Source organism: Pristiophorus japonicus, unplaced genomic scaffold (assembly GCF_044704955.1).
Source record: "Pristiophorus japonicus isolate sPriJap1 unplaced genomic scaffold, sPriJap1.hap1 HAP1_SCAFFOLD_66, whole genome shotgun sequence".
In the NCBI taxonomy this organism is placed as follows: domain Eukaryota; kingdom Metazoa; phylum Chordata; class Chondrichthyes; family Pristiophoridae; genus Pristiophorus; species Pristiophorus japonicus.
This window is the reverse complement of record NW_027254572.1, coordinates 2,928,733-2,944,372: the sequence shown is the minus strand read 5'-3', so window position 1 is coordinate 2,944,372 and position 15,640 is coordinate 2,928,733. Positions and strand designations below refer to the sequence as shown.

At 43.3% G+C, this 15,640-nt stretch overlaps 1 non-coding gene across 1 annotated transcript; it reads left to right on the top strand.

The window, feature by feature from the left end:
• Positions 1 to 8,094: 8,094 nt before the first annotated feature.
• Positions 8,095 to 8,188, top strand: trnai-uau (transfer RNA isoleucine (anticodon UAU)). The gene is made up of 2 exons: positions 8,095 to 8,132; positions 8,153 to 8,188. It is a non-coding gene; the product is annotated as a tRNA-Ile (tRNA).
• Positions 8,189 to 15,640: the final 7,452 nt, after the last annotated feature.

Genomic DNA, 15,640 nt, shown 5'->3' with positions numbered 1-15,640 from the left:
ATAGACAGCACATCCCTTTTAAACAGGCACAGAATGATCCGGGACTGAGAGCATATCCCTTTTAAACAGACACATAAATTTGCGGGACTGAATGCAAATCCCTGTGAAGCAGATATAGAATGTTCTTGAACTGAGAGATCTTTTATTTTAAACCGGCCCAGAATGACCCGGGACTGAAAGCAAATCCTTTGAAAACAGACACAGATTGCTCCTGGACTGACAGCAAATCGGTTTAGACAGACACAAACTGATCCGTGACCTCTCGCATTTCCACTGTGAAAATCACAAAGAGAGATTCATAGCACTCGACCAACGAGCAGTCGACAGTAAGTTGCGTAACCCTTTCTATATTAAAGCGGCATATTCTTACGGTAGTGAAGAAAGCTATTCGGCCCAACGTGGCTGTGCTGTGTCTCTGAGAGAGCGATCAGATTAGTCCCCCTCTCCATAGTCCTGCGAATAAGAATGTAATAATGTAAATTTTACATTTGATGAATATATTGGACCTGAAGTCATTGTGCTCGGCTTCCCCCAGACGCTCGGCTGCAAATAGTGACAACGTTCCACACCTACCTTTTGCTCCTGCACACTCTGCACCTGAGGCCTTCTCTCCGCGCGCTTCGCAGCGCATTCACGTCTTGTCGCTGCGGAGGGAGAAGCTGGATTCACGTGGCTCTGGATAGCCAATGAAGGTACATTATTATCATTCGTAATAATAGCATCTCCGTTTGTTGGGATTCTCAGTATTATGAATGAAAACGCCCCCATCACCCAAACACACATAAAATGTAAAAAAAAAAAAATAGTCACGTATTTAATATTAATTTAAATTAAAGTTAACAAATTTATAGAAAAAAAGATATTATTCGGATTTTTTCTAAAGTTTGATATTTAGGGTTTAAAATAAACTTTCCTGAGTGGACAGAGTTTTTAAACATAAAAATGTTGTTACGTTTTATTTCAATATGTTTTTTTTATATTTTTTACATGTTTTAAAACTCTTACGCTGAAAAAAGAAGGCTATGAACCTGCTTTTCCCAGGCCCAAGCAATTTAAGGACATTAGCTGGGCAATTGATGGAGGAATGGCACATAATCACGCGAATGTCCTTCTCCTGAAGAGGCGTTGGGTCTGTCAAGCAAGAATTTCACATTGGAAAACCTGTTTTTCAGTGCATGCGCCTCGCACCCAAAAAAAGGGCTTTTGTGGGTCATTGCCGCTTGCGTACGTACTCCGTACAGACCCAGTGAGGCCGTAATTACAAGCCCTATATTTATTTGAGACATGACATGAACATAGTACAGCATCCTTGAAAGTAAAAGGCAAATTTGGCCATGTGGTTTTATGTGATTGACAAAACAACAAGTGCCTTCAAACGTTTTATAAAATAAGGACGATTATGGGATTCGGAGCCACGCATGCAGATCACAATGGATTAGCACTTATTCGCCTTAAACTCTGGGCCAGCTCCTCTCCCGTTTGAAACAACGCTAGGCATTCAATTGCCTACTTTTTGCATTCAAACAGAAATATTCTGCAATAATGTCCAATTCACCGCTTGTCCTGCCTATGCAAGCAGATCGACAATGTTAAAAATGTGCCATCAGCTTCTTAAAGCAAATGGCTTTCATTACTTCAGGTGGTGTATACACACGTGGAATTAAATGCACCAGATACAGCAGAAGTAGGAGTTTCTGAAACAGCGGAGTTAGGATATTCATAAAAAGAATGATTTGGGATGGGGCAGCAGAAACAGTGGAACTAGGAGCTCCGGAAACAAGGAAATTAGGACCTCCAGAAACATCAGTATTGGTTGATCTCCAGAAACAACGGAATGAGAGTGCCCTAGAATGACAGGAAATAGGATCAAGAAACATTTGAATTAGGATCTCCAGAAACACGAATAAATAGGAATAACAGAAAAAGTGTAATTCGGACCTCCAAGTTCGGGGAAATTAGGAGACCGTAACAGAAACCTGAAAATTAGTAGAGAGCTCCATAAACAGAGAAATTACGATACAGCTACAGTTACAATGAAATTCTTAGATCCAAATACTGGGAAGTTAGGAGAGGGCATCATAATCAGGGAAAGTAGGAGCGTCATAAATAGGTTAATTAAGAATAGGAAAATTAAGAGCTCCAGCACTTTACCTTATAAAGCAGGGGAATTAGGAGCAGCAGAAAAGGAGAGTTAGCAGTTAAAGAAAGAGTTGAATTAGGATCAACTGATATAGGGGAATAATGAGCTCCAGTAACAGGGGCATTATTTACTCCAAAACATGGGACAAAGATACTACTGAAACATTAGAACAAGGAGCTACAGAAACAGTGTAATTTGAGCGCCAGAAAGAGGATAATCTGGATTTCCTGACACAGGGAAATGAGGAGCACCTTAAACTGGAGAATTAGAAGCTGCTGAAATAGAGAAATGAGGTGTACAAGAAAATGGAGAATTCGGAGCTCCAGAAACAGAGGGATAAGGAGCTCCTGAATCAGAGGGATAAGGAGCTCCAGAAACAGCTGAATTAGGAGCTCCAGAAACAGTGGGATAAGGAGCTCCTGAAACAGGGGAATCAGGAGTTCCTGAATCATAGGGATAAGGAGCTCCAGAAACAGGAATTTCGAGCTCCTGAAACAGAGGGATGAGGAGCTCCTGAAACAGAGGAATTAGGAGCTATTGAAACATGAGGAATTCAGAGCTCCAGGTACATGGAAATAAGGAGTTTCAGAAACAGGGGCATTTTGTGTTCAAAAGACAGGGAAATTATGATCACCAAAAACAGGGGGATTTGGAGAGATTTCAGTACTTGCACCGCTAAATATCATTCTCAGGCACAGTTTCTCAGTATAATATACTCTGATCCATCTTTCTTAGGTTCAATATGAAATAATTTGCACTTCGTCACTGGGACCTATATCTGCATAGTTATTTTCACAAGCACTTTATAAGCGTCTCTTTGCAACATTATGTTCGACGACACTATTTACAGTGCCAGTTACATTTCTATTCACTAAAATTGGACGAGACCGGGACTGAAAAGAGTCTCCCCGTTTGTTTTTATTTATCTTTCTCCTCATGTCTGTCTTTCTTTCTGTCTCCCCATCTGTTTCCAAAACTCTCTTGCCCAACCTATCATTCCGCGGTCTTTCTCGCCACTTGTGTAACCTCCGTCTGTCTTTCTCTGTGCCCCTCCCGCCTTTCTCTCCGTCTGACTCCCACTGTCTTTTACTTTCCTCTGCTGTTATCTCTATTTCTGTCTCCCCATCTGTGCCCATCAGTCTCTCCCCCTCCATCCCTCTGTCTCTGTCTCTCGAGTCTGTCCCTTGCACTTCTCGGTCCGTCTGGCCCCGCAGTCTGTCAACCGATCTCTCTCACTGTCTGTCTCTGTCGTTACCTCGCTGTCTCCCTCCTGTTTAACTCCTCCGTTTGTCACCCTCTCTGTCTCCCCTGTCTGGCTCTCTCTCTCCCTAACTTTTCTGTGTCTGTCTGATTCGTCTGTTCTATTTCTGTCTTCCTCGTTTCCATCAGGTGTATCTCTCTCCCCTTCTACATCCTCCCGTCTGTCTACCACCATCAGCCTCACCCACTCTGTCTCCTTCTTTTACATTTCCAGTCGGTTATCTCCACCACACGGTCTGTCGCTCTCTCTCTATCACCTCCTGTAGTTCACTCTCTCCCTCTGCCCCCACCCCCCGCCACCCCCACCGCCCCTCTCTATCTCCTTCCTATCTCTCACCTGTCTTTCTCTCGCTCTCTCTGCCGCCCCTCTGGCTCACCAGTTTTCCTGTTCCCGTCGAGCACCGTCTCAGCTTTTGTCTTTGTAATATATCAGCCTGTCGCAATGCACCATTCTTCCAGTCAATCTCTATCCCACCACACCCAATTTGTTGCTCCCTCTCTCTTTCTCTCGCTCCCCAAGCTCATTTTCTTTGTCTACCACGACGTTTTCTCCCAGTCTTTCCGGGTCTGTTTTCTGCCCATTTCTCTTCTGCGTCTGTCCCACTCTAACCCTCCGCACGTGTATTCACTTCTGTCTATCCACAGCTGTATCCCCATCTCTCATTCTCGCTGTCACCCCCAAATGTTTATCTATCTTTACTTCGCCGATCTGTCTATCTGACTCCGCCTTCTGGTTCTCTCCCTCTTTCTCTCCACGTCTGCCTCCCTGCTGTCTCTTCATCTCTCTCACTCTGTTTGACCAATCGATTACCCCGCCGTCTGCCTCTGTCTCTATTTTACTCTCTGTCGGCCTCTTTCCCTGTCACCCATGTTTTAAAAAAAATTAATTCAGAAATGTGGGCGTAGCTACCAAGGCCTTCCTTCCTTTATTGCCCTTCTGAAACTACGCCGGAGAAGGTGGTGCTGAGCTGAGTATTTGGAACCGCTGCAGTCCGTGTGGTGAAGAGACTCCCGCAGTGCCGACTTTGTCGCTGCAGTTTGCTTCAACTGAGTATCTCGCTGGGCCATTGTAGAGGGCATTGAATTGTCAACCACGTTGCTCTGCGTCTGAATCACGTATAGCCCAGACCAGGAAAGGAAGGCATATTTCATCCCCGAAAGGACATTAGTGAACCAGATGGATTATTAGGACAATCCAGTATTGTCATGGTCATTTCTGATACTAGCTCTTTAAATCCAGATTCATGTAATTAACTCAATTTAAATTCTTCAGCTGCCGTGGCAGGATTTGAACTTACATCTCGGCGATCTTTAGACCAGGTCTCTGGATGAGTAGTTCAGTAACATTCCCACTCTGCTACCGTATGATTTCTCTCTCTCTCTCTCTCGGTGTTTTCCCGGTCTGTCTCCTCCTTCTTTCTCCCCCACGTGCCTCTCTCTGTCTTGCCATCTGTCTTTTTCCACCGCCTTTTCCATCACTCTATCTCTCTCCCCACCCTCCTACCCGTCTCTGTCTCTCGGTCTGATCCGCCGTATATCTCTCTCATTCTGCCTCCTCGTATGTCTTTCTGTTCCTGTCTCTCCTGTATGCCTCTCTCTCTGTCTATATCTCCTCATCTGACTGCCGTTGCTGTCTGCCCCATCTGTATCTCTCGCCGTTTCGCCCTGTTTGCCCCGATTGTTTCACCACACTCTCTATTTATCTGTCTCTTACACGTCTGTCTCAGCCCCTCTCTCTCACTCTCATTGCCTCACCCCGCCTTTTGTCTTTCTCTCTTTATCTCTATCTCAGCCCAGTATGTTATCTTTCTGGCTAACCCCCGTCTGCCTCCCCTGTCTGTCAATTACTGTCCCCTTCCACCATTCAACCTTGTCTGCCCCTGTCTGTCGCTCTCTATCTGCCCTCCGTCAGTCTTCCCTTTCTGCCTCCCCTGTCTGTCACGCACTTCCCCCTTCCATCATTCTACACGGTCTGCCCTCTCCCTTCTGACTTCCACGTCTCCCTCTCTCTTTGTCACCCATCATATCTCCCACCCACCCAGTTTGTCTCTATCCGTTTCTCACCCTGTCAGTCGGTTTTGCCGCCCCTCCCCCCTCAGTATTGTCGCATTCTATAACCCCCACCATAATTAACTCAATCTGTCTCCCCTCCCCCTAGTCTGTCGCTCTCTCTCTCTCTCTCTTTCAAAATCTGTCTGTCTTGCTTTCTGTCTCTCCGGACTGTCTCCTCTCAATCACAACCCCCTGTCTGTCGCTCTCTTTCTGTGACATGCACATAACTGTCTTCTCCTGCCTATCTATCTCTCTGTCACCATTACCAGGCGTAAGATTTTGAAGGAGATCTTCTCGGCAAGAGTTGGGAAAATAGCGCAAATCTGCGACCGCAATGACCCTTCTCTCGGGGATGCGTTGGATCTGTCAAAAGCCATTTTGAATGTCCCAGTGCCAGTTTTCGGCGCATGCACATCGCGCTCTGAGAAGCGCACTTGAGGGGCTTCGACGGGTGCGTGCTGACATCATACTTGCTCTTATAGACCGCAATTGTTGGAAGTTTGGCAGGCTCTCTGTTGCCATGTATTTCCCTCAGTCTGAAACAGAACGTGACAAGTTGTCAATGGCGATAGCAATAATTATTCATCTTTCACAGAATGTTATGTAATTAATTTAACAAGCTTCATTTTAATTTAATAAATCCCGGAATATGCATCGAACCTGTGCCGACGAGGAGAGAGCGCTGCATCCTAACCACTAGGTGGCGGTCACAGGAATGAGTAAACGTTGATGTCGTGAACTCGTGAACCAGTCAGACGGCCTCTGTGAGAATATTTAAAGGGAGAATGTTCAAAGTAAACTAGTCGCAACAGCAATGAACTGCAATTAAAAAAAACAGTCAAAACCTGTCTTTTTCCCCGGCAGACATGGCGGAAATTAAACGGTGGAAGTTAACCGTTTTGAAGATTGAATGTCTTTTGGAACTGGCTCGTTTTATTAATTGTAAAACATATGATTTGTCTTAAAGACTTGGATATTTCATTGCAGTCCTCTGCTATTGCGACTTTACCAGAACAACAACAACAATTTAGCTCCCAGATTAATGCGTGCTAGCCGGATTGGTTTCAATACCCACAAACTGGCGCTTGGGGATTACAATATCGGAACGTATCTGGATTCCATTGTTGACGCCTCACGTCAATGACATTTAATCACAACTCCGTCATCAGAAATATTTCCAGAGATGCTGCCTGACTGGCTGAGTATATCCAACATTTCCTGATTTCATTTCAGGCTTACAGGATTCGCAGTACTTTGCTGTTGAAACTAAAAAGTAAGATAAGTTGACGTCATTGGCGATTCGAAAGTCAGTACCTTTCTGCAACGACAAACGTGAGTAATGCGTGGTGTGCATCCTCCCTTCTGCCAGGTAAAGAACATCACTGAGTGGTTGCAGAACATTTTGAGGGGCGAAGGGGAGCAGCATAAGCCGTGATCTATGTGCTAACCAATGACATAAGGAAACAAGGGGATGAGTTCCTTCAATCAGAGTTTCAGGTCCAATTGAGGAAATTAATGAGCAGGACCACAAAGGTATTCTATGGATTATTCCCAGTGCCCCGCGCTATTGAGTTTAGAAATAGCAACGTATGTCTGGATAAATGGTGCACGAGTTTGGGCTACAGAATCCGGGGCATTGGGACCAGTTCTGGCGCAGGAGGGACCTGTTACAGTAGATCGGGTAGTACATGAACAGAGCTTGGACCAATGTCCTCGCGGGAAGTCTAACAACTGGGGCGGGTGAGCCGTTGAATTAATTTGGCAGTGGATTTGTGTACCAGGATGAAACATCTGTAGATGTTGTAATTATGCCTTTATACACAAGTCCAGATGATTATTATATATCAACTATAGCAGTGAACGTGGCCTCAGACAGCGCATTTCACCCCATCCTTGGGAAACGATATACCACGGCACTGCCAAACCTTCTCAGACACAAAGCAGAAGCAGAGAAAACACAGGCACAGTAAAATTTGCTCAGGACCGTAGAGAGTAAAATGTTCTTTGATCAGTGATAGCTCTAAATATATTTTGGTGTCTCTGTGTTAAGTTGCAATATGTTCTGTGGGATACAAATATATTTTGTATATCTGTGTTCGTGTTTATGTATTTGAATGCAACAAAGTTATTTATAATATTATTGTGGAGCATCTATGTTTGTTATAAATATATTTTCTATGTATACCTTTGTATCTATGCTAATTGTAAACACCTCGCAAATAAACGTAAATACAATTATAAGCACAGAGATACTTAGAGATAAATTCATAACGGAAACAGACATAAACACAAATAGATTTATAATAACACATATATGAACACATATAATTTGATTATCAATGTTCCACACAATTTAATTTACAACTCACAGATAGATGCACAAATATATTTATAAAGTTCCCGCACAGCCATCCAAATTCATTACAAATAACAAAACATTACACAAATAATAAAACACGTCTATGGTGAAAATCTATGGAGACTCAATAACTGAAGGCTTCTTGCAGAGAGCCGGCATCAACACGATGGGATGAAAAGCTTCCTTCTGTGTTGAATGATTCGATGATTCATTGTCTTCCTCCTTGTTCGACAGGTGGAACAGTCAGCTGTATGATGGGAGCACAAAGACCACAGGACATGCAGCTCTAGTGGCGCAATCGGTTAGCACGCGGTACTTATGTGACAGTATAGGCTTGGGAAATGCCGAGGTTGTGAGTTCGAGCCTTACCTGGAGCAGCCGATGCTTTTGCATGTGATGTTTGCAGTTTTCAGAGTCTGAGGCCGTTTTCTGTTCATCCATCTCTCTTGTCGATTCCGCCATTTACCACGGTGCTGTCTGTCTCGCTGTCTCGCTGCGGTTATTCCTGTGTCAATCTGTGGGTTATTTCTTATTGAATACCCGTGCCTGTTCCCCACATGAAATAAATGAGGGTATTAAACAATTCCTCATCTGGCACTAGGGAGCAAATGAACCAAAATTTATAAGACGATATAGTTTATTGTAAATATAACATTCCCTATTGAGTGATATAGGTTCAATTCTGTACAAAACCAAGCTATGATCACAACGTGTTTCCAATGAGCCACCTTTGACTCTATTGTCGCAAGCGCTACCATTGTAGCTCAAGGAGATTCATAATTAATAAGCGTAGAAATCAAGCAATGAAACGGTAGAGATGGTTCTGAGAATGTGGAATGCCCTCGCCCAGACAAACATTTAAAACAAGGTTTAAAAACTGGCAGCGTGCAGGAGGAAGGGAAGAGAGGAAAGTGAGCCACAGAAAAGCCACGGGAGTTTCGGAAACTCAGGGCGTTTTTCTCTGACCACAGCATAGTTGCGCATGGCACGGATATTGTTGCTGTTAAATATGAATAAAATGCAACGTTTGTTTGCAGCTGTTTCTGTTTCTGTCCCTTTTAACTAATTCTTAATTTCATTTGCCTGCGATGATTCCATAAATCTTAGTATCCTTGCCGAACAGATATCGATCAATGTGAAACTTGAAAATGTTAAATTTCCCAAACCTCGATAGATTTTTAGGGGAGGAATTATAAGACAGGTGGAATAGGCAGCTGCAACAAAAAGGGTCACTGAATATAAAGGGGCTGCAGGAGGGGTCAAAACTAAAAATCATTGTTTAAAAACTAGGATTAAAACACTCTACCTAAATGCACGCAGCATTCAAAATAAAGTAAATTAGTTGACGGCACAAATCATTACAAATGGGTATGATTTGGTGGCCATTATGAAACGTGGTTGCAGGGTGGCCAAGACTTAGAATTAAACATACAGGGATATCTGACGATTTGGAAAGTTAGACAAGAATGGAAAGGAGGTCGGGGAGCTCTGTTAATAAAGGATGATGTCAGGTCAGATGTGAGAGACGATATTGGCTCTAATGAACAAAATGTTGAATCATTGTGGGTGGAGATTAGAGAAAATAATGGGAAAAAGTCACTGGTGGGCGAAGTTTATAGGCTCCCAAATAATAACTTCACGGTGGGGCGGGCAATAATCAATGGAATAATGGAGGCATGCGAAAAAGGAACGGCAGTAGTCATGGGCGATTTTAACCTACATATCGATTGGTCAACTCAAAACTCACGGGGTAGCCTGGAAAAGGAAGTCATAGAATGCATAAGGGATTGTTTCTTAGAACAATATGTAACATAAACTACAAGGGAAAAAGCTATCTTAGATCTGGTCCTGTGTAATGAGACAGGAAAAATAAACGATCTCCGAGTAAAAGATCATTTCGGAATGTGTGATCACAGTATGATTGAATTTGTAAAATAGATTGAGGGGGAGGAGGTTGTGTCAGAAACGAGTGCACTATGATTAAACAAAGGGGACTACAGTGGGATGAGGGCAGAGTTGGCTAAAGTAGATTGGAAACACAGACTAAACGGTGGCACAAATGAGGAACAGTGGAGGACTTTTAAGGAGCTCTTTCATAGTGCGCAACAAAAATATATTCCAGTGAAAAAGAAGGGCGGTAAGAGTAGGGATAACCAGCCGTGGATAACCAAGGAAATAAAGGAGAGTATCAAATCAAAGATTAATGCGTATAAGGTAGCCAAGGTTAGTGGGAAACTAGAGGATTGGGAACATTTTAAACAAAAGCAAAGAATGACTAAAAAAGCAATAAAGAAAGGAAAAATAGATTACGAAGGTAAACTTGCGCAAAACATAAAAACAGATAGTAAAAGCTTTTACAGATATATAAAACGGAAAAGAGTGACTAAAGTAAATGTTGGTCCCTTAGAAGATGAGAAGGGGGATTTAGTAATGGGTGATGAGGAAATGGCTGAGACCTTAAAATTATTTTGCTTCGGTCTTCACAGTGGAAGACGCAAAAACCATGCCAAAAATTGCTGGTCACAGGAATGTGGGAAGGGAGGACCTTGAGACAATCAGTATCACTAGGGGGGTAGTGCTGGACAGGCTAATGGGACTCAAGGTAGACAAGTCCCCTGGTCCTGATGAAATGCATCCCAGAGTATTAAAAGAGATGGCGGAAGTTATAGCAGATGCATTCGTTATAATCTACCAAAATTCTCTGGACTCTGGGAGGTACCAGCGGATAGGAAAGCATCTAATGTAACGCCTCTGTTTAACAAAGGGGGCAGACAAAAGGCAGGTAACTACAGGCCGGTTAGTTTAACATCTGTAGTGGGGAAAATGCTTGAAACTATCATTAAGGAAGAAATAGAGGGACATCTAGATGGGAATAGTGCACCCAAGCTGAAGCAGCATGGATTCATGAAAGGGAAATCATGTTTAACTAATTTACTGGAATTCTTTGAGGATATAACGAGCATGGTGGATAGAGGTGTACCGATGGATGTGGTGTATCTAGATTTACAAAAGGCATTCGATAAGGTGCCACATAAAAGATTACTGCAGAAGATAGAGGTACACGGAGTCAGAGGAAATGTATCAGCATGGATAGAGAATTGGCTGGCGAACAGAAAACAGAGAGTCGGGATAAATGGGTCCTTTTCGGGTTGGAAATCGGTGGTTAGCGGTGTGCCACAGGGATCAGTGCTGGGACCACAACTGTTTACAATATACATAGATGACCTGGAAGAGGGGACAGAGTGTAGTGTAACAAAATATGCAAATGCCACAAAGATTAATGGGAAAGCGGGTTGTGTAGAGGATACAGAGAGGCTGCAAGAAGATTTGGATAGGTTAAGCGAATGGGCTAAGGTTTGGCAGATGGAATACTATGTCAGAAAGTGTGAGGTCATCCACCTTGGGAAAAAAAACAGTAAAAGGGAATATTATTTGAATGGGGAGAAATTACAACATGCTGAGGTGCAGAGGGACCTGGGGGTCCTTGTGCATGAATCCCAAAAAGTTAGTTTGCATGTGCAGCAGGTAATCTGGAAGGCGAATGGAATGTTGGCCTTCATTGCGAGAGAGATGGAGTACAAAAGCTGGGAGGTCCTGCTGCAACTATATAGGGTATTGGTAAGGCCGCACATGGAGTACTGAGTACAGTTTTGGTCACCTTACTGAAAAAAGGATATACTGGCTTTGGAGGGAGTACAGAGACGTTTCACGAGGCTGATTCCGCAGATGAGGGGGTTACCATATGATGATAGATTGAGTAGACTGGGTCTTGACTCGTTGGAGTTCAGAAGGCTGAGTGGTGATCTTTTGGAAACATTTAAAATTATTAAAGGAATAGACAAGTAAGAGGCAGATACGTTGTTTCCACTAGGGGAGACTAGAACTAGGGGGCACAGCCTCAAAATACGGGGGAGCCAATTTAAAACCGAGTTGAGAAGGAATTTCTTCTCCCAGAGGGTTGCGAATTTGTGGAATTCTCTGCCCAAGGAAGCAGTTGAGGCTAGCTCATTGAATGTATTCAAGTCACAGATAGATAGATTTTTAACCAATAAGGGAATTCAGGGTTACGGGGAAAGGGCGGGTAAATGGATCTGAGTCCACGGCAGTCAGCCATGATCATATTGAATGGCGGAGCAGGCTCGACGGACTAGATGGCCTACTCCTGTTCCTAATACTTATGTTCTTATGTTCTTATGTATGATGGTAGCACTAATACCACACAGCATTCGCATCCAATTCCAGCGACGGAATCGGATAGACGCCGTACCTATATGACAGTGTAAGCACCCAGAAAGGCCGAGGTTGTGAGCTCGAGCCTCACCTAATACAGCTGATGGCTTTGCTTGTGACATTTCGACATTATTCAAATATACAATTGATGTACTCCCAAACGTTACCTATATATTCACGCTTTTATTCCAGCACACAATATTGCAATGGAGGATGAAAATTGTACGTACATGTGAGATGGAGTGGAGGCGTTTTGACATTTAATCAATAACTCTGATGTAAATAATAATGTACCGGAAACACACTCGATTTCAAAGAGAAGATATGTAAACACATTGGTTATCTGTACATAATTCCTGCACGACATTCAACAGAAACAAGAATTTTCCTGAACATTTCACTAAAACTGTTGTGCATTGGACTTCTAGCTGATTCTGTTCTCAAGAAAGATTCAAACTTGTCGATTCGAGTCCCATAAAAGTCCAATTGTAAATTAATAGAATGATTACCGCACAGCAGGAGGCCATTCGTCCCATCCAGAGCGTGCCAGCTCTCAGCTAGTCCCACTACCCCGCCATTTCCCCATAGCCGTGCAGGACAGGGTTGGCTGGTTCCGAGGCTGGAAATTAAAAGTTTGCAGCGAACCGCAACTGCCTGTGATAGCCGGAAGGGTTATTGTTTTGGGCCTGAAATCCACTCAGGTTTACCTGCTCGCTGCTACAATGTTTAAAGCTCCATTCAGTGCTTAAATAACTAGGAGCTGGAGCTGCCGGGCTGTCTTTATCTCTGTCAGAGCGTGAGCTCCGCCTGGGAGGGAGGCACGTTTAAACTGTCGCCCAATTATCTTTTATGGCTTTACAACATTTCAAGAAAGCAAAAGGCTTTCCCCTCAATCTGCAATGATCTTTTCTGTTATTGTCTTCGCATGCATCTTTCTAACTCTCCCGATCTCTGCCTCTTGTATTTCATTGGTTTTCGCTGATTGACTTCTCAGGTTTAAATGGACGGCCTGGGTTGATCTAACCTGCAACAAGGACAGCAATGGGCAAACTAATACGTGGACTATAGGACAGCAATGTTGTAAGTTCGGGGCAAATATCTTCATAGATATGTTCCTTCGCGCTCGCAGTGAAATAAAGCAGCACCGATTACAGTTGTCTTAAGGTAGAGTGTACCTTATGTGGATGCCGACACAGACGACAATATAGAGCTATTAATGCTGTAAAATCTTATTTGATAATACAAGTCACATATTCAAAACTAGTTATGTACCTACATTGTAATATTGATGACGTGGAATAGTCAGCAATGCTCGCACGGCAATTGGATGCCTCTGCCCAGTTGGAAAGCTGTCTGAGCAATGCAGAACAATGAATTTCTGCTGAGCAGACCATGAGCCTACTTCTTGAAAATGGTTCTCCTGTCCCGCTAAGAGGGGATTAAGTACCATGAGAGTTCGATAGGACTGTGCCCACTTGTGTAGCAGGACGTGTAGTGGGCATTTTCCCTTCCTTAAAGAACAGTAATGACTCAGTTGCAGAATTTGCTCGCACCACTCGCAATTCGGCCCAAGGATGAGCCGAGCCGATCACGTGGAGTTAATACAATTCCTCCAGTCAGTAAATTCAGTTGGGATATCAAGAAAATATAAGAAATCGCCGTGACGTACTCAGTGAGCGCGTAGCATAATGGATAAGATGGTTATTTACGGTATGTACCATAATGTTATCAGGAAATTGCAGTTTTGAGGAGATTTGGATTCAAAGCCTAATTTATGTAAGATTCAGTCAAATGCTTGGAAGGTTTATCAGCAACAAACGCTTAACAAAGAAAATGAGCACAATCTATTAGCAGTCCATCGCCTTAACCTCTCGTCTGCCAACTAGCACAACTCAGCTAATCCATTTCAGGCTTTTTGCATCAGTATAGAAATACGCTGCAAAAAGTCCCCATCACATCGTGTCCTGCCCGTGCAACCAGATCGACAATGTTGAAATTGTACAATCAGCTTCTGTAAGCAAACGGCCTTCAGTTGCTACAGGATGGCTGTGAAATGTCTACTCAAATGATGAGGTGCAGGCCCCTTTTAGATAGACCTGGCAGCCTGGCCACGCCGGTTTCAAACCCGACCAATGCAGAACTCTCTACAGTTACACCACTTTAGGCGTACTGTGTGCAATCCTGGTCGCTATACTATAAAATAAACTAGTGGGGCACTGGATAGGGTGCAGAGAAGTTAGTACTCTATCAGGAAAGAATCGACAGGCTCAATTTATTTTTTCGTCAAATGGGAAGTTTGAGGGATTACCTAATCGAGCTCTTTAATATCTTGAAAGATTATGATAGAGTTGATATAGTGTTTCCACTTCTGGAGAAAGTATTACTAGAGACCATCAATATAAGATAAATCAGCAACAAATCAAATTGGGAATGCAGAATAATCTTCTTTACGCACAGTGTGGTAAGGATGTAGAACTCACTACCACCAGAGAAGTTGAATCAAATATTATAGATGCATGTAAGGAGCGGTTAGATAAAAATATGAGGGAGAACTAAATGGAGGGCTATGCTGATAGTGCTGGATGCGGAAAGAGGGGAGGATGCTCCAGTGGACCACAAACGTCGATATTGACAGGTTGGGCCGAATAGCCTGTTTTTGCTTTGAATATCCCATGTAATCGTTTGATGTCGACACCATGGGTCCAATTCAAAAGCCAACTTCTCACAACTTTCAGACCTAGAGGAAATAACACTGATTAATATTCCTGGTTAGGGTGTTTCAAAAAGATGTCAAGATTGATGCTCCTTAAAGCCTACCTCGTTGACCAAGCTTTGGGGCATCTGTCGTAAATTCTCTTTTATGTGGTTCGGTGTCAGCGTTGTTTGATTTGTCTTAAGCTTTCGTGGAGCGCCCTGTGACGTCTTACTATGTTAAAGGCGCAACATAAATGAAAGTTGTTGTTGTTGTAATATTTACATTGTCTCCCTGTTTCAGGTTTCACAGAAAACGTGCTGGTTGAGAAGGCATTCGGCATACCTACCTTTATTAGCCAAGATATATAGTACAAGAGCAGTGAAGTTATGCTTGAGCTATATAAAACATTATTTGGGCCACAGCTAGATTACTGCGTACACATCATTAGAGGAAAGATGTAATTGCACTAGAGAGGGTGCAAAAGAGATTTACGAGGATGTTGCCTGGACTGGAGAATTTTGGATATGAGTAATGATTCGATAGGCTGGGATTTTTTTCATTGGAGCATAGGAAACTGAGGGGAAACAAAATTATGAGGGGCCTGGAGAGAGTGGATAGGAAGGGCCTATTTTTCTGAGCAGAATGGTAAACAACCAGGGGACATAGAATTAAAGTATTTGGTAGCAAGTTTAGAGGGGATTTGACGGGGAATGTTTTCACCCAGAGCAAGTTGGTAGTCTGGAACTCACTGCCTGAAAGGGTGGTGGAGGCAGAAACCCTCACCGCATTTAAAACACGCTTGGTTATGCACTTGAAGTGCAATAACCTACAGGGCTATGGACCAAAAGCTGGAACATGGGATTCCGCTGGATAGCTCTTTGTTGGCCGGCGTTGACCGGATGGG